Genomic DNA, 25,693 nt, shown 5'->3' with positions numbered 1-25,693 from the left:
GAAAGTAAACAATTTGAGGAAATTGTACGCAAGCAAGGAAGGCACCAAAAGAATCAAGGTGTTGGTTTTGAACGGAAGTTCAATGCCAATGGAGTTGAGTGGGAAGAAGATCAATACCCCAAGACAAAGTTTGTTCCCCAACAAGAGAAGTATGATCCCACTTCTTTCCAAGGGACACAAGCTCAAGATGATCTTCCACCACAAGACCACAAGCAAAAAGGCAAGGACAAGCTTCAAGAGGAGATTGATGCATTTGAAGAAGCTCCCAAGGCCTTGGTCAAGTGGGTTCCCAAGACTACATCAAGTTATACTTCATCAAGTTCCACTACAACCCCAAGGATTCCCATCAAGATGATGTGGATCCCAAAGAAGGACTAGAGAGTTCTTGAGGGTGACTCCGCCAACATTCTTCACTCACATCATTTTGGCAAGGACAAGTGCAATCAACTTCCACATCTTGCACTAGTTCAAGGAGTCACAAACCCTCTTGTTGGTAAGACAAGGGACAAGGTATCCTAATGCTTTCATGGACATCATCTTGTGCGTGCATCACTCTATGTCTATGGATATCCTTGCTTGTTCCTTGTGGGACTAACCCGTGTAGGTATTGAAAGTGCAACTCACTCCAATGGATTGCTCCTAATGATCTACAACAACATTGAGCATCCACATCTTCAACACCTACATGAAGTCATCATCGACAAAACCCAAGGTTAGTTCATCCCTCTTAGGGGTGATCTCACATCTAGGGGGAGCTTTACTCTAAAGAATGAGCTAAAGCAACTCTAATGGTGTGAACACAACAATGCTTTATGTAAAAGTGGTAATCCCACTTGTGCTTAAACGATGAGTATGACCTATAATCAAATGTTCTCATTTGACTCCTAAGTCAATATACTCATATATAGATGACCTAGTCATCGCCAATTATTTGATAGATGCTAGAATTGGTTGTGCATGCTTTGCCACATATTTCATTTGCCATCTTATTGTGTGAGAATGTTGGTTGCATATTTTACTCATTCGAGGACATCCACTTGTTGCTTTGTTTATTTGGCTCCTTCTCTTTTGCCAAGTGGATGAACAAGAATGCCTAAGAACCTTCCCTAGCTATCTATGCTTTTCTCGTCTTAAACTCTATTCATGCTACATCACAAAGTTTGATCAAGTCAGATTCGAACCACTCTGTGTGAGGAGAACTCGGAGTCCCCAATTCTTCATAGACTTAAACTTCCAAAACCTCTTTGTGCATTTCGGTCTGACCGAGAAATCCATTTCGGTCAAACCGAGTTCACTAAGTTGATCTAGGTTTTCATCTCGGTGCAACAGATTTGAACACATCGGTCACACCGAGTTGCAGCAACCGCTTGCAATTCTGCAATATCGGTGCCACCGAGTTCTTCCACTTGGTCAAACCGACAGGGTCGGGATATAAATACCCACGGGTGAGATTTTGGAAATTACTTCAAATCCTCTCAGCTTGCGCGTGTCCTGCTCTGCCCCCTCGGGTCTCCGGATCATCTCCTCACCACCAACGACCTCCCGCCGTTGGATTCTTGTCGGGGGTTGGGTGCGACATATGCCAAAGGATGGTTTATTATGGTTGGAGCAAGTAGAGCGTCACCGGTGCCTGGAAGCGGGATGAGGCGTAGACACGAACGCCGACGCACTTTACCCAGGTTCGAGGCTCTCCTAGGAGATAACACCCCTAGTCCTACTCTGCGGGGTCTCCGCATGACCACTAAGGCACTAGTGAGTACAATGGTGCTCCTCGAGATGTATGCTAGAGGTAGAAGGAGGCAGGGCTAGGTCTCTCTTCCCCTAGGTGTGTGGCTAGTTCTAATAGGTTGGGAACCCTTTGCATGGGTGCCTTGGGGGGTTTATATAGGCTTACCCCCAGGGGTACAATGGTAACTCGGCCGGGTGTAGGACCCGAGTGTCAGTGTCTCTGGTCGCCGGCTTCTCCGCCGGCAGCTGGGGCCCGTCGCCTGGTGGGCCCCTCCGATTGGTCGGGTACGGAGCCAACAGTCCGCTCCCACCGCTGGCGGGTCTGGTTGGTGGCTGATTACTATAGCCGTGATGCTAATGACGCAGGCTTGGTCAGGGGAGCGTGGCTACAGTCCCGCCGCCTGGTGGGAGATCACTGTAGCCACACCGCGCCTCATCTGGTTAATGGTGCACGGGCCCCGAGGGAGGAACGGGCCGCCTGCTAGAAGCCGGCCTCCCTTAGGTCCGGTTGGTCTGGCTTCTGCCGTCTTCCGGGCTCTCACTGCCTGGTAGGGCCCGCCGCCTGCAGGTCGTACCGACAGGTCATCGTTGGAACAGGGCTCTGCCTGTTAGGAGTGATGTCAAGGGGGAAGTGGCAACAGTGTCGCGCCATGCGGAAATCTCCTCCTGTACGGGGCACTGTGGCCATGCCAAGTCTGGGATTCAGGCGTGAGGGACTACACTGTAGCCTCACCCTGTCTTGTCCTCTTGATGAAGGGCGCAGACTTTGAGGGCACCGGGTGGCCCCCTGCTAGAAGCCGGCCTCCCCGGAGGCTGTCTGCTAGGAGTCAGCCCGTCTTGGTGTCGTCTGCTGGTGCTTGGCTGTCTTCGGGTAGCCGGCCGTTGAGCCAGCCGGCCACCGGAAGGCGGCGCTTCATTCTGAAGTCTCGTGGGGCAAAGCCGGCCCTGTCGGATGTGGCAGAACCTTAAGGTTCGAACTCTGGCGTGCGCACGAAGATCTTCCCCCTACTGATTCACGTCCGATCGCCTCGCGAGAATCTAAGCTAAAATGATGAACAACACGAGGGACACAAGATTTATACTGGTTCGGGCCACCGTTGTGGTGTAATACCCTACTCCAGTGTGTGGTGTGGTGGATTGCCTCAGGGGCTGATGATGAACAGTACAAAGGATGAACAGCCTCGCGAGAGGTGTTCTTGAACTGGTGCGATGAACTGCCTGGGTGAGTTTGATCGCCTCTCTCTCTGGCTAGGACTCTATCAGATGCCCTCTACTGTGGTGGCTAGCTCTATTTATAGAGGCTCTGGTCCTCTTCCCAAATATTAAGCGGGAAGGGCGCCAACAACGGCCATTTTGAACGGGAACATCTAGTACAAGTTATCCTGACTAAAGTTGGTCTTCGGCTGCCAGAGGCACTGGCGATGACGCCGCCTTGGGCTCCACGGTGACCTCCATCCCGCCGCTCTGCTGGTCTTGGTCTCGTTGCACTGAAATGGCAACCTTTGCTTGACGCCTCGGTACTCCACGCCTGTGCTTGCCCCCTTTGCACCAAAGAGGAAACAAGGACACTGCGCAGGCTGGCGCCCACCTGGTCTCGATCGTCATGGCTTGCGTCACTAGCACCTCGCAAGGTATCCTGCCTTGATCTCTCCGCCTCCTCGCGAGCCTGCCCAACGAGGCCATTCCCGAGGAAGTCCTGTGTCATCCGCCCCGTGAGGCTTGGCCCCTCACGAGGGTCTTGAGTCTTGTGCAGATGAATATGGGTCGTACTGGGCCACCACTTGAGCCACGCCGCAGGCAGGCAAGTCTGGGGACCCCCGTTCCCAGAACACCGACAGTAGCCCCCGGGCCCAAGGCGCGCTCGGACATGGCTTAGCGGAGAAGCGAAGGGGCAAGTGCGGAGCGCCACGGGCCCCATCAGCCTGCGGCCTTGGGCGTCGCGTGGCGGTTGATTGGACGTGGGCATCTCCGCTTCCCCACGCTGCCTCGGCAACCGCTCGACTTGACAAGTCCCTGCATGCAGAAACGGGTCATGATTACTTGCGATCGTGGAGGCCGACGGTTGGCTTCCTCCGGCTATAAAGGCGGGAGAGTGCAAGCCTCCGCTGTACATCTTCCTCCTTGCTTCCTTATTTCTCCCCATCCCAACTACTCGCCATCTCCCATGGCACCACCGAAGAGGTTCTCCGCCGCAGAGAAGGCAAAGGCTCATCGGGAAGGGCCTGACTCTCCCCCGCCCAAGCGCGGCCGGGGTCATCCCCGCAAGAATCCCGTGTCTCCTGCAGTGGCTCCCCGCGGTCGTGGTTGTGATCTCCTGCGCGGTGATGGGCGCCTGGTGGGCGAGGGAAGGCGTGCCGTGGCTGCGCGGCCTCCCAGGCTGCGCTTCCACTCGGCGGAGGTGCTGCCGGAGTTCGTCGTGTGGTCAGTGGACCCATCCAGCACCTGGCTCCAGCTTCCCCGCTTTTTTGCAGGTGAACTTCCAGCCGGCGCTCCTGGTGGCCTCTGGCTTCAAGCGGACGGTTGCTGCAGTAGGGCCTCCTGGGCTTCGCTGGAGTTCTCCGTTGCTGGGAACGTGGCCCTGACCCGCGGCTGGCAAATGTTTGCCCGTGCGCGTGGCCTGAGCCAGCGGTGCACCTTGCATTTCAAGTTCAATGGCGACGCCACCCTCTACATGAGGGTGTTCGGAGAAGGCGGCCGCCGCATTGGGTGCTGCCCCGAAGACGATGACGGCGGCCGGGTGCCCAGCCTCGGCGATGGTCGGGATGAAGATGAAGGCGGGCGCGTGGCCGGCAGCGTTCGTAGCTCGCCGAGCCTCGGCGGCTCCCCTTCGGACAACAGCTCCTCTAGCGGTGGCCGCGACCAGCCTCCGCACCGTCGCACTTGCCCTGAGGGGGGTAGAGAGTCAGCCCACCGTCGTGCCTCGGTGAAGCGTGAGGAGGGGTCCAACTGAGCTACGGAGGTAGTGCAATCCCTCGTCACGAGTAGGTGCCGAGCAAGCCGTGTCTATTTTGTTTTCCTCCCTTTCCTGCGCAAAGAAAGAGTAGTGTATGGCCCCGCAGGGGCGTGCTGGACTGTCATCGTTAACTATTATGCTATCTTTGTTGTCCCCGTACTGTGTTTTGGTGCCACGCGCTTGCGTGTAGGAATTATTTAACTCGGGGGACTCGCCGTAGTCTTCGCTTCTCGAGGCTGGGGCCTCGTCGCGCGCTTTGTTGCCTGCAAGAATTGGTCAGGAGAGGTAACTTCCGGTCTCGGTCGCGAGGCAACCGACTCAGGTCCTGTGTTTGTGTCGCGATGCCCGTGGGGCACGGACCGGGAGGGGTGCTCCCGTAGTGGACTTGGATAGGAAAGCCTCACAAGACTGGGTTAGAAAACACTCGCGAGGGCACCCGCGTAGCCCCCTCGCGAGACTTTTGAGAGAGAAAATGAGTCAAGTGGACGAAAAAGACAAAGAGTCACAGGTCAGGGATGGCAACAACACTGAAATCAACTCCAATAAAACTTCAAATAGGGACGAACAAGCCAACTGCAGAAAGCAAATGAAAAAGCCGCGTCCGGCACCTAATCTAGTCTTCGACGTCTTCTCACCAGCGCGGAGCTAAGTGCTGCCACTGGGCGTGGGCGGGAGCCCCCGAGGCCCGAGGGCGGCTCTCCGGAGACTCCGGGGCATGTACAACCCCGACTCATTATTACGTGAGAGTGTCACGGGCGGCGAGCTTCACAGGCATTGGCCTTCTTCACAGGCACCGGGCCTTTCTTGATTTGATGAGCTTCATAGGCGTTGGCCTTCTTCACAGGCACCGGGCCTTTCTTGCTTCGTCTAGCTTCACAGGCGCCGGGCCTTCTTTACAGGCGCTAGGCCTTTCTTCAAGGGTAGAACTTCCGGAGGTGCTGGATGTTCCACACGTTCAGGATGGGAACCCCCTACTGAGTCTACAAGCGTGCGGCGCCAGGCCTGGAGACATGAACAACCTTGAACGGGCCCTCCCACATGGGCGAGAGCTTGTGCAGCCCCTCCCGGGAGAGCACCCGTCTGAGCACGAGGTCACCTACCTCGAGGGTCCTGGGGCGGATGCTGCGGCAGTGGTACCGCCGCAGCGCCTGTTGGTATCTTGCAGCCCGAAGCGCAGCCTCCCATCGGCGTTCCTCTCCTAGTACGAGGTCCACCCCGCATGGCGTCCTGCTATGCTTCGTCGAAAGCTAGGACCCGCGCGGAGCGATGCCTGACCTCGTGAGGAAGGACTGCCTCAGCACCATAGATTAGGAAGAACGGGGTTTCGCTGGTTGACTTGGTAGCGGTCGTGCAGATGGACGATAGCACGGACTGAAGCTGGTCGTGCCAGCCCCTGCCGCAGGCCTCCAGCTTCTTCTTGAAGGTCCGTGTTTTGAGGCATTTTAGGACCTCCGCGTTGGCGCGTTCAGCTTGGCTGTTGCTCCGAGGGTGTGCCACCAAAGCGTAGCAAATCTGCGTTCCAAGGTTAGCACAATATGTTTTGAAGAGATTGCTGGTGAACTGCGAACCATTGTCGGTCATGATGCGATTAGTTACCCCAAATTGGCTCACGAGGCCCTTGATGAACTTGACCGCTGAGCCGGCCGGGATGGTGCGGACAGCTTCCACCTCTGCCCACTTTGTGAACTTGTCAATGGCGACGTAGAGGTAGCGGTAGCCCCCTGACGCCCGAGGAAACGGGCTAAGGATGTCCAGCCCCAAAACAGCGAACGGCCATGAGAGGGGAATGGTCTGAAGGCCCTGAGCCCGCTGGTGAATCTGCTTGGCATGGAATTGACAGGCTTCACAAGCCTTCACCAGCTCGATTGCGTCGTTGAGTGCTGTTGGCCAATAGAACCCGCTGCGAAACGCCTTGCCGACGAGTGTCCGTGAAGACGAGTGGTGCCCACAGTCTCCACCGCGAATATCTGCCAGTTACTCTTTCCCTTGCTCCCTGGAGATGCAACGTAGGGTAACATCATTCGGCCGCTTCCGGTAGAGCTCTCCGTCTTGGATGCAGTAGGCTGTGGCCTGCCGCGCCACGCGTTCCGTGTCCTCTTACTTTTCCGGCAGAATCCCTTGTGTCGGGGATATACCCCGCGGTGTAAACCGGCCGGAAGTTAATCCGGCCGGACTTGGCGGTTTATCTGAAGACCCGCCCTGACCTTGGCGGTTTACAAGCAATCCGCTTGGTTGTTATGATTCACTGGTAACCCGGCGGGCGGATCAGACGGATGACAAGGCCCAAGGCCTAGAAGGCCGGTTCAACTATTGTGGGCCGGTTTAAGAGGAAAGGAATATCTACCTTACAAAGAGTTAAGACCAAGACTTGTATCCGGTTTGTATTAAAGATAGACTAGTCCTAATCCTAATAGGACTCCACATGTAAACCGCCCCTTCAACATATATAAGGAGGGGCAGGGCTCCCCAAAGAGGGACAAGCTACAAGCAAGAAACAATCTCTAGGGCTAGACAGAACTAGAGGAGAGCCGGTTTACGGTGACTCCCTCGTGATGATAATGAGACCTAGCCTCAAACAGCATGTAGGGTTTTTACCGGATGATGTTTCCCGGGGCCCGAAGCTGTCTAAATCCTTGTCTTGTGTTGCGTCTCTCGATTCCGCTCAACCCCTCTCAAGCTACCACATAGATGCGTTGGCCTCGCGACTAAGTCCTGACACTAAGGACATCTGACATGACAATTCCACGACAGTTGGCGCCCACCATGGGGCCTGCGCACGATGGTGTTGAGTTCTTGAAGGGATCTTTCTCAGGGATCGAGAAATTCATATGTTTGCGGGTGAAGCAAGAGCCGGCAGGGACGGATTGCACCAGATAATCCGGCGAGGGACAGCGCAGATGTCTTGAGCCGCCACATGTTGCTTGAGATCGAGAAGGATCGCGTGAAATTGTCGCACGCGTCGGTGATCCGACGAATCCGACTCTACTGTTGTGCCTCCACGCGTGACCGGTCAATAGGTCCTGGTTGATATTCAATTAGGACGTCTGATGCAAAAGCCGAGTCGGCAAGTGGACAAGACGAGTCCAATCATGTCGCTGTGCAAAGTCGGTCCACCACCCGGACTTGTTTCTGCCAAAGCCCGTTGCTCCTCCGCGAGCCGCCCGTCACTCCGGCTAGCTCGGCATGCCCGAGCCTCTCTCTGTCAAATCGCTATGCTGCTGCGCTGCCACAAGCTGCCGGCCCAGCGCTGACCGGTTCAGACATCCGCCGCTATTAGTCGCGGCCGTGGAGTCGCCACCTTAAGTCGATCCCGTGACTCTCCTCTACCGGCTATTGCCGCGCCATATCTGCCAGAACTTTCAATCCGGCTCTACCACAAGCCATGCACATACCCTGCACTGCCATGGAAGATGCTGACTCCGGTCACTGTAGGCACGGACGCCGCGAGGCGGAAGGACTGGACGCACTATCGCTGCAGCCCTGTCAACAAGTGAAGCCGTTTTCGTCAAGTTGTTGTTGCTGCTCCCGGGGAGATCAAGCGTGTTTGCTGATACTACTAATCATGGATCACAAGCATCAAGTCCCGATGGGAGTCCTAGCCTGTGTGTGCTTGTCCGCATGGCCTACTATTGAAAGTAAACAGTGCGACAGGATCATATAACAAAATAAAAGAAAAAGGAGATTAAGTCCCAGATGATCGACCGGCCGTTGATATTTTATATCGTCAAAAGACAAAGCTATACTACACGTGATACTCCACATGGAGTAGTTACTATGTGGTTCGGTTTCCTGGGGATGATTTCCTGACATCTCTGCTGATCTCCACGTTGAGTCGTTCCATGTGAATCCACTGCTAAGTTGCTCCGTCAAACCTCCTCCATCTTGCACTGCATCGGGGCCTCCATCTCCGCTGACGGGTCTTGGTACTACGGCTGTGTGGCCGCAGCCTCTGCCGAGTCACTACGGGCTGGAGGAAAATACGTACGACCCCACAGCGACTTGCCGGCTTGCCACCTCCGCCTGGGGGCACCTGCTTGGTGGGAGGACAGGCGGATTAGTCCTGCACTATTAAGAAGAACAGAGGTTATCTACGGACATTGCTTAGGATCATCTGTTGTACCAATGCACCAGGTGACATCCATCCAGATTTGTTTTATTAGCGCATATCATTTTTTATCAAAAAACAATCACTTCGTTCTGTAATATTTTTTATGCAGGGCGACTATTAAAAGAAAAAGGGTGGTATCATACTGCGGATGCACGTTCAGCGGTGCCGCATGGCTTCATGGGCACGCGTGTCATGGTCCAGTTTACATCAGACGCGCCAGCTGACTCGCCCGTCCACACCGGCTTACGACGCCACGACCGGTTCACCCGTGATTAATTTTAGCTTCACCATGGTGATCATCAACTCCGTGATGGATAACTACTGGCCTGACGCATCAGGTGATATCCATCCAAGTTTGTTTTTATTATCACATGTTGTTTTTGTCAAAGAACAAGTTTATCTTTGCCTTGGTCTGCAATATTGTTTATGCAGGGCAAATTATTTACGATAAAAAATGATATCATACCGCGGAGGTGGAGACACGCCAACATCTGTTGGCGCAGGTCGTCGTCGTTACTCAACGGGCTCCTGCACCGGCTTACAACGCCATGGCCGTCTCTCGCGACCGCGCCGGTTTACAATGCGCTGGCCGTTCTTTATGACCACACCGGTTTACAACAAGGAGGACAACTTGCTCATCCGCACCGGTTTACAACACCGTGGCCGGTTCATCTGTCCAAGCCACCTCTAATATTGTGGATGTCTCTACCGTCCATTTATTGCGGCCTGGTCCACATCAACATACCAGGCCGCACCTGTCTGCATGAGCAAGTCACAGCCGGGGTAGCCCGGTTTTCTTTCAAAATGGAGGCAAAATGTCATATACTATCAATCGCCGTCTACACCGGATGGTTCAATGGGCAGGCGCACAAGTCGCCGCCACTATAGTTTGGTTAACTTCAAATTGCCAGTTGGAAGGAGCCATTGGCCGAGTTGCTGACATGGCTCATACGGGATCATTTATAACACGCCGCAGTCATCACAACCTTCTGTGGATTCACATCGTGCTATCAACACCAATGATATACAAGTTATGCCGGTTTATATCACGGTCGAACATGGAGAATCTCAAGCCAACTCCTTGAGTCACCTTTGAGACTTGGGGGCTACGATGACATAACTCAGCAAATCTTGCCAGTTTCAGCAAAGTTAAAAACCCAGGACGATGGAGGGAAAGATAACCCGGTCCCGGAGGCTACTGTTATGAAAATTTAAAGGCTGTCGGAAAATTTCCGTCTTAGAAAGTATATAACAGTTACAAAATCCCGGCTCAGTGAAGAAGTTCTGGATCATCAGAAAGGATTCCGGTTTAAAATCCGGCTCAAGGGAAGTCAGTCTCACTGAAGCTCTCAAGTATCCAGTTTACAATCCGGTTCAAGGGAAATATATTCTCCCACAAAGCTCTCAAACTCTCAAATCCGGTTTAAAAATGTCCGGTTCAAAAAGGAATTAACTTCTCGCAAGTTCGAGTTGAAAGGCCATCAGAAAATTTCCGGCTGAAAATGAAGATTCCGGTTTACAATCCGGTTCAAGGGAAAGATGTCTCCCACAAATCCTTGAAAGCTCTCAATATCCGGTTCAAAATCCCGGTTCAAGAAGGATTTATTTCTTGCAAAAAGTTAAAGGGTGCCAAAGAAGACTTGCTGCCATGATGCGCGGTCCAAACATGGGTATCATGCCTTATTGGCTTATCATATTATTGGTCACTTGGGGGCTTGGTCGTATCCGAACCATAGCCACGCCTCTTGATCGGCCTAGTGCCATAACATCACTGGGGGGCTTGGTCGTATCCGAACCATAGCCACGCCTCTTGATCGGCCTAGTGCCATAACATCACTAGGGGCCTTGGTCGTGTCTGAACCAACGCGACACCTTTTGATAGGCGACAGCCACCAGATCACTTGGGGACATGGTCAAGTCTGAACCAGTCACGCCTCTTGGTCGACCTAAGGCCACAAAATCACTTGGGGGCTTGGTCGAACCCGAACCATTGCCACGCCTCTTGATCTGGCATATATGCCATGAATCATTTGGGGACCTGGCTGACTTGAACCATAGCTACACCTTATTGGGAGCTTGGTCGTGTCCGACCATGGTAACACCATCTGATCGGCTCAGTAAAGCCTCTTTTTGCAAATGGTCTTATCATTGCCTTTGCTTCCATATTTTTTCATAACTGTTATTTGATTTTTGCTGCGTTTTTTAAACCGACAACGTTTTAATCCGGTTCAACTGTCAATTACAAATTGACGGAACACGGTCAAATCTTAATCCGGAGGCCATCTGCCCGGTTTGATTTTCTGTTACCATCCTATTATGGAGTGAACCGGTGTTTATCAACCTGGCTTGACTTTCAATTACAAGTTGTCAATACAGGATCAAGTTATAATCCGGAGACTATCAGCCCGGTCTGGTTTGACTACGAGTCGCCAGTATTATATATGGTTAAACCGGTGTTTATCACAACCCGGTACGGTTTATCATCAACCGGCACAGTATGAAAGGAGTTATCATTACTCAAGATTGGGGTTATCACTCTTACTACAAAAAATTGGTAAACCAATGATGTGATTCAATATCACAGGTATGATATATTTCATTGATTATTCTTAAGTGCAGCCTTGGTTATAAACCTGGGTTATATGTTGGACATTATGACCCGTCCGGCGGTAAACCGCCAGGACACTTTAAACTTGTTGTATGCAGAGACAGGTTGAATAAAGCATGATGATAAATTATCCAGTGTTTATTAAACTGGCCTGGCTTTAAGACGATAAGTCGCCAGTATATGATGGGAAATTATCTGGAGTTTATTAAACCGGCCTGGCTTTGGACTATACGTCGCCAGTATATATTTGGATTGCGCCATTGGAATCATGCGCTTATAAATGATTGGGTTATATTATTCAAATAGCCAAATTTGGCTGAATTTTCATTATGATATTGGATGAATTTTTCATACCGGATTATATTATCTTGAATAGCCAACATGGCTGGATTTTTATGGTTATTAGTAACCGGTATTATTGAGTTTTCAAAGTCGCTTTAGCGCAACAGTTATTATTTTATCAAAGGATATGATTTATTCTACAATGGAAGGAATAGTCCCGAGTGGCTGCAGGCTCATGACCCGGCACTTGGGGGCTACATTATTCAAATTGAGATTACATGCAAGTCTCATGTCGCTGCAAGCATGCACCATGATACCTGGGGGCTAATGCAAAGTAATTTTCTGCTCATATTATTGAAGACCCGACTCATCACATTATAATGAGTTGGCCCTTGGGGGCTACCAATTGCTCCTGTCAACAGTTGAAGGTACAAAGCTTTTTATTCATTATATTGAAGAGTCCACTGCTCAGTTGGTAAAGCACAAGGCTCTTAACCTTGTGGACGTGGATTCAAGTCCCATGATGAGGGTTACATCATATGATGTTATTTTCATTGAAGTATATATTAAAGTCCCAGCTCAATATTATCTTACTGAGCCGGCCCTTGGGGGCTACACATCATTGCTCAAATCTACATGATTATATTTACAAAGTCCCTGCTCATTATTGCATAAATGACCCAGCCCTTGGGGGCTACACTGGTTGAAGTTTTATGAGTATAAGGCAATTTTAAGTCCCTAGTTGCTGCAAGCATGACAACCCGGCACTTGGGGGCTACATAGTATGGAGTATTCAGTTTTTACTAGTCACTAGGATGAACAACATGGATTTCTTTGAAAGTGGCAGTATTTATATTGAAGTAAAGTCTTAAGCCACCACTTTGTTCTGCTCAAAGACTTGGGGGCTACAGGTAATATGCATATAAGGAGAAATATTTTCAAAATTCTCAGTTTTGAGCAAACCAGATTGACACGGTGTCACCAATTAATCATTACGACCCTGTGGCTGCAACCCGGCATCATCAACAATCATAACCCGGCGTCTATAAACGGTTATAATTCGGGATCATCAGTTTTTATAACCCGGCAATTTTGGTAATGTTAAACCGGCAAGTTTTTACATCTTCAAACCGGTTGAATATCAGATGAGTATTTCAAGACCAATATTTATTAAACCGGCGCTTTGGAAGCCGACTCAAGTGGATTATTCTTTGCAATATTTTTCTATGAGAAACCAACGTCAGCAATTTAAGTATGAAGCCGGTTTATTGACCCGGATTTTCTAGAAGAAGGAAATGACAAGGATTCAGAATGATCAGATGCCGGTTTACAAGAATTCTTAACCCGGAGCATAGTCTGTCAAATTTGTTCTTGTATTTGTTTTACAGGATCAGTTTAACATGGATAAATCCAAATTAAACTGGGGGCTAATGTCGGGGATATACCCCGCGGTGTAAACCGGCCGGAAGTTAATCCGGCCGGACTTGGCGGTTTATCTGAAGACCCGCCCTGACCTTGGCGGTTTACAAGCAATCCGCTTGGTTGTTATGATTCACTGGTAACCCGGCGGGCGGATCAGACGGATGACAAGGCCCAAGGCCTAGAAGGCCGGTTCAACTATTGTGGGCCGGTTTAAGAGGAAAGGAATATCTACCTTACAAAGAGTTAAGACCAAGACTTGTATCCGGTTTGTATTAGAGATAGACTAGTCCTAATCCTAATAGGACTCCACATGTAAACCGCCCCTTCAACATATATAAGGAGGGGCAGGGCTCCCCAAAGAGGGACAAGCTACAAGCAAGAAACAATCTCTAGGGCTAGACAGAACTAGAGGAGAGCCGGTTTACAGTGACTCCCTCGTGATGATAATGAGACCTAGCCTCAAACAGCATGTAGGGTTTTTACCGGATGATGTTTCCCGGGGCCCGAAGCTATCTAAATCCTTGTCTTGTGTTGCGTCTCTCGATTCTGCTCAACCCCTCTCAAGCTACCACATAGATGCCTTGGCCTCGCGACTAAGTCCTGACACTAAGGACATCTGACGTGACAATTCCACAACACCTTGCATCAAGTAATCCTTGAACTCCGTGGTCCAACATCCCCCCTGAGGCTCCAGCGCCAGGAGCAGGCGCGCTCATGAGGTCGCGCCACATGCTCCTGAGGCAAGCGGTTGAGGGAGCTCCTCCCGAGGCTGCACTATGCTTGGTAGTGACGATACCGCTGAAGGTTTGAAGAGTCGTTCCTCGAAGACGCCAGGCTCCTGAGGCAATCGCTTGGACGCCCTCCTGGCAATGTCATCAGCCTCTTGATTGGTGCCGCGAGGCACATGCTGCAACTCCAACCCGCAAAACTGTTTCTCCATCCTTCGGACCTCCGCAAGATACGCTTCCATGTGCTCGTCCTTCGGCTCGTACACCTTATTGGAGAAGTTGACGAGGAGTTGTGAGTCACCCTTGATAATGAGGCACTTTACCCCCAAGGCGGCAGCGGCTTTCAAGCCTGCTATCAGGCCCTCGTATTCTGCTATGTTGTTGGAGACCTTCTCTCCGTGCTGGAAGCAGAGCTGCACGGCATAGTAGAGCTTGTCCTGAGTGGGAGATATGAGCACTGCGCCAGCCTCCGCGCCGTGTCGCGAGAACGCCCCGTCGAAGTACATGACCCAGCCGTCCGGCGCTTCACTTCCCGGGGAAAGCGACCGGTCCTCGCCCGCTTCGAGCCCTGGTGCCTCTGTCCATTCTGATACGAAATCTGCAAGTGCGGCTCCCTTGATGACTCTGGTCGTGCTGAATTCCAGCTGGAATGCTTGCAACTCGATGTTCCATTCAGTGACCCTTCCAGCTGAGTTGGGGCTCCTGAGTACCCTTTCCAAGGGATATGCTGAGATTACCTTGATGGGATGGCCTTGAAAGTAGTGCCGCAGCTTGCGTGAAGCCACTAACAACACAAGGAGGAGTTTTTGGGGCATGGGGTATCGCGCCATTGCGTCCCGTAGCACCGTGCTGACGAAGTATACAGGATGCTGGACGAGGTTGAGGGTGCTGGCGCAGCCTGCGTCTTCCGGAGGTTGAGGCACCTCCCAAGACGACGGTGCCCCCAACGCTTGGTCGCCTGGCGGGGCCTCCTCCGCTCTGGGTGCGTCCCCCTGCTGAGGCTGATCCCCATCTGCTACGATCTTGGTCTTCGCGAGGCTTTCTTGGCTTTGCTCCGCTTCGGCCGGGGCCGCGGTTGGCGCGGCCTTGACCCGGTGCTCCTCCCTAACCGCCACCAGGGCTGCGCTAGCGGAGTAGGGTGTGGCTGCAAGGTAGAACACCAAGGGCTCCTGAGGGCACGGAGCTACCATCACTGGAGGGCTGGTAAGGTACTTCTTGAGATCTTGCAATGCCTTGTCGGCCTCTTTAGTCCATTCGAACGGGCCCTTCCTCTTCATCAGCTTGAAGAAGGGCAGTGCTCGCTCCCCTAGCTTGAAGATGAAGCGTCCCAACGCGGTTACTCGCCCGATGAGCTTCTGCATTTCTCCGAGGGTCTTCAGCGGACTCATGTCTTCGACTACCTTGACCTTCTCCGGGTTAGCCTCGATGCCCCTGTAGGACACGAGGAAGCCCAAGAGCTTGCCCGAGGGGACTCCGAATACTCATTTCTCCGGGTTGAGCCGCAGATCCACCTCACGGAGGCTCGTGAAGGTTTCTTCCAGGTCCTGTATCAGGGTTCTCGCCTCCTGAGACTTCACCATGATGTCATCAACGTAGGCCTCGGCATTCCTCCTGAGCTGGCGGCCCAAGGCGATGTGCATCAATCGCTGAAAGGTCGCGCCCGTGTTGCACAACCCGAACGACATGCAGGTATAGCAGTATACTCCACATGGGGTCAGGAAAGCCATTTTCTCCACGTCTTCCACCGCCATCTTAATCTGGTGATAGCCCGAGAAGGCATCCAGAAAGCACAACAGGTCACACTCGGCGTTAGAATCGACAATCTGGTCGATGCGAGGGAGCGGGAATGGATCCTGTGGGCAGGCCTTGTTGAGGTTGGTGAAGTCGACACACATGCGTTCCTCTCCTCTCTTTTTTGGCACAACAACAGGGTTGGCCAGCCATTCAGGATAACGGACTTCGCGAATGATGCCTGCTGCCTCTAACTTGCGGGTTTCTTGGACAATGAAGGCCTGCTTCTCAGTGGACTGTCGCCTTGCCTTCTGCTTCACGGGGCGCACGTTGGGGCATACGTTGAGATGGTGTTCAATCACATCCCTCGGGACCCCTGCCAGCTGATCAGGTTCCCACGCAAACACCTCATTATTTGCGCACAGAAATTTCACCAAGGCCTCCTCCTGCTCATGGTCGAGATTGGCGCCTATGGTGAAGGTGGCGCCAGAGGATCCATCCTCATCGATTGGTACTTGCTTGGTCTCCGCCTTGTCTTGGGTGAATAGCTGCTTCTTTTTGGCCGGCGCAGCCCCCTTGGACTCGAGGGCATCTGCGCTGGCAGGCTGCACCACCGCGGCCATCTTGAAAGTGAGCCTGAGCGCCTGCAGCGCATCCCTTGTGTCTCCGGACACGGTAAGGGCGCTGCCGCTCCTAGGCATCTTCATGAGGTTGTAAGCCGGGTGAGTCGCCACCATGAACTGGGCCAAGGCTGGGTAGCCGAGGATGGCGTTGTATGGGAGGCTGATGGGGGCGATGTCAAAGTCGACCAGCTCCGTGCGGATGTTGTCGTGGGTGCCGAAGGTCACTGGGAGGCGGATCTGCCCAAGGGATCCGGTGGAACTCCCTCCAACGCCCGAGAAGGGCCTGCTGGGTTGGAGCCGCTCTAGCGGCACATGGAGGAGGCTGAAGGCCTCCACCGAGAGCACGATGAGGCCGGCACCACCGTTGATGAGGGTCCTGGTGAAGGCCACCTGGCAGATGGTGGGGGTGCATAGTGCTACGTAGTGAGCTTGCGTTGGTTTTCCTCGAAGAGGAGAGGGTGATGCAGCAGAGTAGCGTAAGTATTTCCCTCAGTTTTTGAGAACCAAGGTATCAATCCAGTAGGAGGCTCCTCAAAAGTCCCACGCACCTACACAAACAAACTGAGAACTCGCAACCAACAATATAAAGGGGTTGTCAATCCCTTCACGGCAACTTGCGAAAGTGAGATCTAATAAAGATAGTAAGATAAGATAAGTATATTTTTGGTATTTTATAATATAGATGCAAAAAGTAAAGATGCAAATAAAAGTAGATTGGAAGAAAATATGATAAGATATAGACCCGAGGGCCATAGGTTTCACTAGTGGCTTCTCTCAAGATAGCATAAGTATTACGGTGGGTGAACAAATTACTGTCGAGAAATTGATAGAAAAGCGAATAATTATGAGATTATCTAGGCATGATCATGTATATAGGCATCATGTCCGCAACAAGTAGACCGACTCCTTCCTGCATCTACTACTATTACTCCACATATCGACCGCTATCCAGCATGCATCTAGAGTATTAAGTTCATAAGAACAGAGTAACGCATTAAGCAAGATGACATGATGTAGAGGGATAAACTCAAGCAATATGATATAAACCCCATCTTGTTATCCTCGATGGCAACAATACAATACGTGCCTTGCAACCCTTTCTGTCACTGGGTAAGGACACCACAAGATTGAACCCAAAGCTAAGCACTTCTCCCATGGCAAGAAAGATCAATCTAGAAGGCCAAACCAAACTGATAATTCGAAGAGACTTGCAAAGATAACTCAATCATACATAAAAGAATTCAGAGAAGATTCAAATATTATTCATAGATAAACTTGATCATAAACCCACAATTCCTCGGATCTCGACAAACACACCGCAAAAAGAGTTTACATCGAATAGATCTCCACAAGAGAGGGGGAGAACATTGTATTGAGATCCAAAAAGAGATAAGAAGCCATCTAGCTAATAACTATGGACCCGTAGGTCTGTGGTAAACTACTCACAACTCATCGGAGGGGCAAGGATGTTGATGTAGAAGTCCTCCGTGGTTGATTCCCCCTCCGGCAGAGTGCCGGCGAAGGCTCCAAGATGGGATCTCGCGGATACAGAAGGTTACGGTGGTGGAAATTGTGTTTCGTCTGCCCCTGGATGTTTTCGGGGTACATAGGCTTATATAGGAGGAAGAAGTACGTCGGTGGCCGCCCGAGAGGCCCACAAGACAGGGGGGCGCCCTCCTATCTCGTGGGAGCCTCGGTTGCTTCTTGACTTGCACTCCAAGTCCTCTGGATCACGTTCGTTCCAAAAATCACGCTCCCGGAGGTTTCATTCCATTTGGACTCTATTTGATATCCCTTTTCTTCGAAATACTGAAATAGGCAAAAAAAACAGCAATATGGGCTGGGCCTCCAGTTAGTAGGTTAGTCCCAAAAATGATATAAATGTGTAAAATAAAGCCCATAAACATCCAAAAGGGGTAATATAATAGCATGGAACAATCAAAAATTATAGATACGTTGGAGACGTATCACATAGCATCAGGAGTGCGCCCGAACAGGCGGTGTTGGAGGGGTGATCGTCCGAGCTGAAGGTCATATCAGCCTGGGGTGCCACCCAGCCCGGGGGGACTTCATGGCGCTTGAGGACGGCGCTGATCTGGCGGACGAACGGCTTGACGTGGCGACTCGAAGGTGGTGCCTGCGATCCACCCAGGAGGGCTGCGATGACTGGGGGTGCCGGCGCGGCATGATGGGTGAGGAAGAGGTTGCACAACTCCTCCCAGGAGGCCACAGAAGCCGCCGGCAGGTGGAGCAGCCACATGCGCGGGACGCTGGTGAGGGCCATGGGAAGCTAGTTAACCATGACCTTGTCGTCACCTCCGGCCTTAAGGACGGCTTCTTCATACACTAGCAGGAAGGCCAGCGGATCGGCTGTGCCGTTGTAGCGCGGCGACATGTCCGGCTTGAACTTGTTCGGCCACCGCACCTGCCGCAGGGCGGGGCGAGGGCTCAGAGCCCCCTGGTTCCCGCGTCGGCATTGACTGTCAGAGCAGGCAGTGCGTTGGCCGCCATGAGGGCGGAGCGCGGTGCTGATGGAGAATGGGTCAACGGAAGGGAGAGCTCTGGCGCACCCCTACCTGGCGCGCCAAATGTCAGATGTTGGGTTCCGGTAGACCCTTATGGTTCGAACTCTGGGGTACGCACGAAGATCTTCCCCCTACCGATTCACGTCCGATCGCCTCGCGAGAATCTAAGCTAAAACGATGAACAACATGAGGGACACAAGATTTATACTGGTTTGGGCCACCGTTGTGGTGTAATACCCTACTCCAGTGTGTGGTGTAGTGGATTGCCTCAGGGGCTGATGATGAACAGTACAAAGGATGAACAGCCTAGCGAGAGGTGTTCTTGAACTGGTGCGATGAACTGCCTGGGTGAGTTCGATTGCCTCTCTCTCTGGCTAGGACTCTATCAGATGCCCTCTAATGTGGTGGCTAGCTCTATTTATAGAGGCCCTGGTCCTCTTCCCAAATATTGAGCGGGAAGGGCGCCTGCAACGGCCATTTTGAAGGGGAACATCCAGTACAAGTTATCCTGACTAAAGTTGGTCTTCGGCTGCCAAAGGCACTGGCGATGACGCCGCCTTGGGCTCCACGGTGACCTCCACCCTGTCGCTCTGCTGGTCTTGGTCTCGTCGCACTGAAATGGCAACCTTTGCTTGACGCCTCGGTACTCCACGCCTGTGCTTGCCCCCTTTGCACCAAAGAGGAAACCAGGACACTGCGCAGGCCGGCGCCCGCCTAGCGCCCACTTGTCTCGATCGTCATGGCTTGTGTCACGAGCACCTCGCAAAGTACCCTACCTTGATCTCTCCGCCTCCTCGTGAGCCTGCCTGGCGAGGCCATTCCTGAGGAAGTCCTGTGTCGTCCGCCCCGCGAGGCTTGGCACCTCGCGAGGGTCTTGAGTCTTGTGCAGATGAAGACGGGCCATACTGGGCCACCACTTGAGCCACGCCACAGGCCGCAGGCAGGCAAGTCTGGAGACCCCCGTTCCCAGAACACCGATAGGCCCAAAGTCTTGAAAGGCTTAGGGACTCGGGTTAGGCTACCCGTGGCCCATTACTCCGACAATAGTCCCCGAAGCTGGTGAGGCGTCGCGGCTGACAGGCGACAGCCTCAGCAGTTTCCTTCCTCACCGTGATCCGATCGAACGCTTGGTCCGCCTTGTGAGGTGCCAGCTGCCGAAGCCGGTTTGACGAGGCGGGCTCGCCCGCCGATTGTGAACGCCAAGGCGGGAAACGGATTGCATGCCTGCTAAGCTTTCCTAGGCCTACCGCCCGTCATGATCACGCCACGCAACGCACGTCAGCCTGGCCAGCCTGCCACCCCACGCTCTTGATAGGACGTGATAGTGAGCCGGGCCCGCCACCACCGGGCCTCGACACACGAGCGGATTCGCTACGGCCGAGGCAGGCGGTTGTGATTCCCGTGGGAGTTACTGTGCAGTAACTTTGCGTAGTAATCGAGGGGTCGTGGGGTCATGGGCGCAGTTAATCCCACAATCCCACGCCCCTCTCCCTCGGCTTTGCAGCCCGAGGGCTATAAGTAGGGGGAGGCAGGGGAGCGGCAGAGCACGTGCGCCCTCCTCCTCACTCTTTCTTCCTCCTCTCTCTGCTGCTGCTGCCACATGCCCTCCGTAGCGCCGCCGCAGCTCGCCGTCACCGAGCCTCTTCTCCCCCACGCAGCCCTACTCAGACGACATGGCCCGCGAGCAGGGAGGACACTGGTACGGCTCGGTGGTGATCGAGGATCACCTCACCTTCCTCTAGGCCACGTGTCGGATGCCCGACGCTGCCTTCATCAAGGTGCGGGTGCTGCCGCGGGAGGAGATCTTGCCGGCGTCGCAGGGGGACGAGCGGGTCGTCTTCCACTCGCATTTCCTCCATGGCTTCGGCCTCCCTGTGAGCGGGTTCCTCCGCTCATTCATGGAGTTTTGCCACATCCAGCCGCACCACTTTACGCCCAACACCGTGACACTGATGTCCGCCTTCGTCATGGCGTGCGAGGGCTACCTCGGCATCCTCCCCACGATCGAGCTGTGGGGAGCTTTTTTTATGCCAAACTGGGCACCTTTGCCAAGGAGACGGCGGCCGAGTGTGGCACCTTCGTTGCCGTGCGCAGACCGTCGAAGAAGAAGCCTTCCCGGTCATCAAGCTGTCACAGCCAATGAAACTGTGGCAGCAATCGTATTTTTGCGTCGAGAATGTTGACCCGGCGGTTGACTTCATCAATTTGCCGCCCTACGAGGCCACCCCCATGTTGGTCCTCGGCCCAACTGGGGCTACAAGCCAAAGCCTGTATCGGCTGACACGGTTGTCGCCGTCAACCGGCTCCGGGTGCTGACGGAGGCGGAGGGTCTCGTGGTGTCCGACCTGCTGATCGCCTTCGTCGAGCGCCGAGTTCTCCCGCTTCAAGGGCCGTCCTCATCTAATCTGTCGGTTGAGCAGGCACTGCGACCCAAGTCGGATGTGCACAAAGGACATGCCGACTGGCGAGGTGGCCCGGATGGTGAACGAGATCTGCGACCTCAAGGTATCGGATGAGTCCTGGCGGTTCGGCAAGCCGCCATACTCCCGCGACAACCCGCCGTCTGTCGTAAGTCTCTTAGCTTCCCCCTTTTCAGCTCTTGCCTTAGTCTTGGTCTTGATGTGAAATGATCCTTCTTTGGAGCACCGTTCTATATGTCTTCGGCGATGGCCGCCATCGTGGGGCCGGCTGGTAACTACCAGCCGGACCGGGAGGTGAGCGAAGAGGACGACCCCGATTTGGGGGCGGCCGCCTTGGAGGACGACGCCGTAAGTGGTGGTTTCAGAGCAGGTGGCTCCGAGGAAGGGGGCGGCATGGAGACCTGGCCTGATGACGACGAGGAGGAGGACGAGCCGCGTCCTTCGTGGGGCGCCGTTAATACAGGCGCAGGCCCCTCCGCCGGGCCGTCTGCTCGAGGCGGCAAGCGCAAGCGGAAGCAGGGCGCCGCCTTGTTCGGCAACGTGCCGAAGAAGCCCAAGAACCCGGCCGCCGCGACCAGGAGGAAGGAGGCCGCGGCGAAGGTGGCCAAGTTTCAGAGGCAGCTGAAGGCGCCGCCCATGGTGTTGGCGTAAGTATTTCTCTTACGCTTTCCCTTTCTTGCTGATCTGGCCTACAAATTTCTTTGCCTTGCTTTCTTATCTCAGGGCCCTGCTCACCCTCAACAAGTCGGCCGCCGCCTCCGTCATCAGGTCGGCGGAGACCTGCACCACCACCCGACGAATCGATCCGGCCGCCGACCTCTGGGAGGTGCAGGAGCGAAACGCACGGGAGGCGCGCGAGGAGCGGGAAGCCGCCCACCTAAAGAAGGCGGAGGCTGACTAGGCGGAGGCATCCGCACTTAAGAAGCTGGCGGAGGCGGAGGCTGATGCCGCGGCAAAGGAGCGGCTCACGGAGGCCGCGCGCCGCTGGGAGCCGCTGCTCGTGGCTCCCCTGAATTCCGCGCCTCCTCTGCCAGAGTTCATGGCAACGACTCGGGGAGCCGGCAATGAGCAACCGGTCATGGAGAGGGAGGGCGGTGATGTTGCCATGCCGGACATTGTCGTGCCTCCACCACCGCCGACCGGCAGAGCGCCAGACAGGCAGTTGGTCGCCCCGCCAGAGCCACCAGCCAGGAACGAGGTGGTGACGGGCCTAACTCCTAAGGCCCGCACACCCGTGCTCCGTTGTCTCACAAAAGCGTTCTCAGCATCGTGACCTCCGGAGGCCGGCGCCGTGAGCTCGTCGGTCCCGGACACCGAGGCGACTAGCACCGCACCCTCCGGCTGGGTGCGCGGAGGTGGGACGGGAGCCTTGAACCAGGCGGCCCTTTATGTCCAGTCCAAACTCCGGGCTGAAGCCGACGCCCTCAAGCGATGCAATGAGGCGTTCCTGGACTCGCGAGCGGCCATCTGGGTATGTTCCTCACTTTTTTATTTTTGATCTTTTTATCTCTTTGTGGGGGCGCGCTAGCGCACCCACTGGGTGTAGTCCCCAAGTTTTGGGCCGGCTGCTGAGCAGGTGGTCCGGAACTTTATCTTGCGAGCACTAAGTGCTAACTCCGTCTGGCATCCCTATTGCAGGATTACCACAACCTTCGCGCGGCCACTTTCAACTCCGGAGTCTGGGAGCTGGAGAAGCAGACCGCCAACTTGTCCGAGAGCCGGAGTAAGTCTTGGCTTTCTTTCTCCATGGGGGCGCGCTGGCGCACCCATGGGCCGTAGTCCCCGAGATTCGGGCCGACTGTTGAGCAGTCGGGCCGGATCTTCCCAGCAATTGTATTTCTTTGATAACTTCTTTCTCTGCAGGGGCGCGATAGCACACCCTCGGGCTGTAGTCCTCGAGATTTGGGCCCACTGCTGAGCAGTCGGGCCGGATCTTCCCGGCAACTGCGTCCCTTTCTTGTTGATTGTTTGACGTCCTTTCTTCTCAGAGGCCAATGCCGCTTTGCAGTAGCAGCTGGGCGAAGCCAACACCGTGTTGTGCATCAAGGAGGCAGAGTGCAGCAAACTTGCCGAGGAGCATGACCGACTGGTCACGCAGCTGGCGGAGCAGACGGAGCATCTCAAGACAGCTCAGAAGGAGGCGAAGATGAAGGAGACCGACCTCCTCGCTGAGTTCAAGATCGAGCGCTCCGCCTGGGCCGACAAGGTGGCGCAGCTGACTGCCGGCTTCAGTAGCGTCGAGGACATGGTCGACGGTAAGCTTCTTCTTTTTTCTTTCTTTGAGTCGCCGGCCTCTATTCAGGCCGACTGCTGGCTTCTAACCTCTGGCTTCCTTGCCCTTCACCCAACAGACTTCTTCCCAGGCCACTCCGTCGCCGTGAACCAGGCCATCAAGGCTTATCGCCAGGAGGAGGGAAGAAGGCGTGCAGATTGCCGCCGACGCCCCCCGGACCCTTAACGAGCAGCTTCTCAGCATCCAGGCCCACCTTCGGCCGGCTCACCAGATGATGCGCCGTCTTCAACGCGTCGGGGCCCAGGCGATCTCCGCCCTCTGGCCAGGCGTGTCGGCTCCGCACACTCCCAGTCGGACTGCCGACTGGCTGGAAGTGGCAGCCGGCCACCTGGAGTCCTGGAAGGGCTCCTTGGCCCGGGCTGGAGCGCGCCGGGCTCTGGAATTCGTCAAGGCGTGGTACCCTGGGCTAGACCTAGCCCAGCTGACCACGTTTTGGCTGGAGGCACAGGAGGAGCTGGTGGCGGTGGAGGGAGGCCTTGTTAATCGAGCGGCGGCGATCGCCGACTATACCGACACCAGCGTCTTCGTCCCGGAGCTAGTTGACGACGGCGCCGAGGCGCCGCTGGAGTGGTTCGGGCTGAATCCGGAGGACAGCAAGGACTCAGACGAGGTGATTGATTCCAGCAACGAAGGGGAGGAGGCGGAGGATGAGGAAAGGGAGGAGGACGTGTCGGAGGTCGAAGCGGGTAGCCAGCCTCATCCTGACCACGCCTCGAGCAACGATCCGCGCTCAAGCGCGCCGACCGCTGCTGGAGGCGACTAGGCGGAGACCAACCAGCCGTCCGCTCCACCAACCGGCGCTGTCGACTCTGTCGTTCAGTCGTCCGCTGCTCCAACCGGCGCCACCGACTCCACCGTCCAGCCGGAACCCTCTGCTGCTCCAACCGACACCGCCGACTCCACCGTCCAGCCGGAACCCTCTGCTGCTCCAACCGGCGCCGCCGACTCCACCGTCTAGTCGGAACCCTCTGCTGCTCCTTAGGCTGTTGCTTTTACTTTTCTGCTTATCGGTCTCGACAAAATTTGGTTAAATTTGCACAATTCCACCCACGGGGTGTACTTCAAACTCTGTTGAATACTGGCCAATGGGCCTTTTGCTATGTAATTATCCTTCATCGCAAATTATGCTCTGTTTGCCGAATTCTAACTTTTCTTGCTTTCTGCTCCTTGCTTTTTTCCTTTGCCGCCCTCCCTTGGCTATCCTCTTGCCAGCCAAACAGCCGCTCTGCGAACTGCGGCTGGGTCGAGTACTTAGCTATTTACGGGAGGGCAAGTACTTAGCCGTTTGGATGTTGGCAAGGTAAGTAGAAGCCGCCCAGCCGGCTGCTCGGCAGCCGGCCGGAGAGGTGGGATGCTGGCCCCGGCTATGTGCGCATTTTTCCTTAGCCATTTTTCGTGTGGGCACCGCTTTGCAACCCCTGTCCACCATTCAGTCGCTGTGCGAGCTGCGGCTTTTGACATGAGAAGTTTTTTGGTGCCGACACACTACTTGTTCGACTGCAAGAAATGGCACGTAGTAGAAGGCGGCGAGCCTCCGGGCCGACTGGTCGGACCTGGTGCCAGGCGGAATAGTAAAACAACACATTCACAGGCATAACACTTATCATATAGATAAAAGAGGGTAGTCCCTGAGCTCTTCTCGTGGGACTTGGAGTCTTTGTACTTAATACAAAAGGTAGCGTGATACAAACTGCTTTTAACTGTAAAATCTTCGGAGGAGATTTGCGTTCCATGGCCTCTCCGTCTCCTTGCCTGAGTCATCTCTTTTGCGTGCTCTGGGCTTTTGAGCGTCGATCAGATAGTAGGAACCGTTCCCAGCACCTTGCTGACGATAAAAGGGCCTTCCCAAGGTGCCGAGAGCTTGTGCTGGCCGGCTGTTCGCTGTATCAGCCAGAGCACAAGGTCTCCCTTGCTACCTCTTGAGCACTGCGTTGGTTTTCCCCGAAGAGGAGAGGATGACGCAGCAAAGTAGCGTAAGTATTTCCCTCAGCTTTTGAGAACCAAGGTATCAATCCAGTAGGAGACCACACACAAGTCCCTCGTACCTACACAAAACGATAGCAATCGCAACCAACGCGATTAGGGGTTGTCAATCCCTTCACGGTCACTTACGAGAGTGAGATCTGATAGAGAAGATAAATAATATTTTTTGATATTTTTGATAGATAGATGCAAAGTGAAAAGTAAAAGGCAAAGTAAAAACAAAGCAAGTAAACAAAGCGATAGAGATTGATATGATGAGAATAGACCCGGGGGCCATAGGTTTCACTAG

Source organism: Triticum dicoccoides, chromosome 3B (assembly GCF_002162155.2).
Source record: "Triticum dicoccoides isolate Atlit2015 ecotype Zavitan chromosome 3B, WEW_v2.0, whole genome shotgun sequence".
Taxonomy (NCBI): Eukaryota; Viridiplantae; Streptophyta; class Magnoliopsida; order Poales; family Poaceae; genus Triticum; species Triticum dicoccoides.
This window is presented reverse-complemented; position numbering follows the sequence as displayed.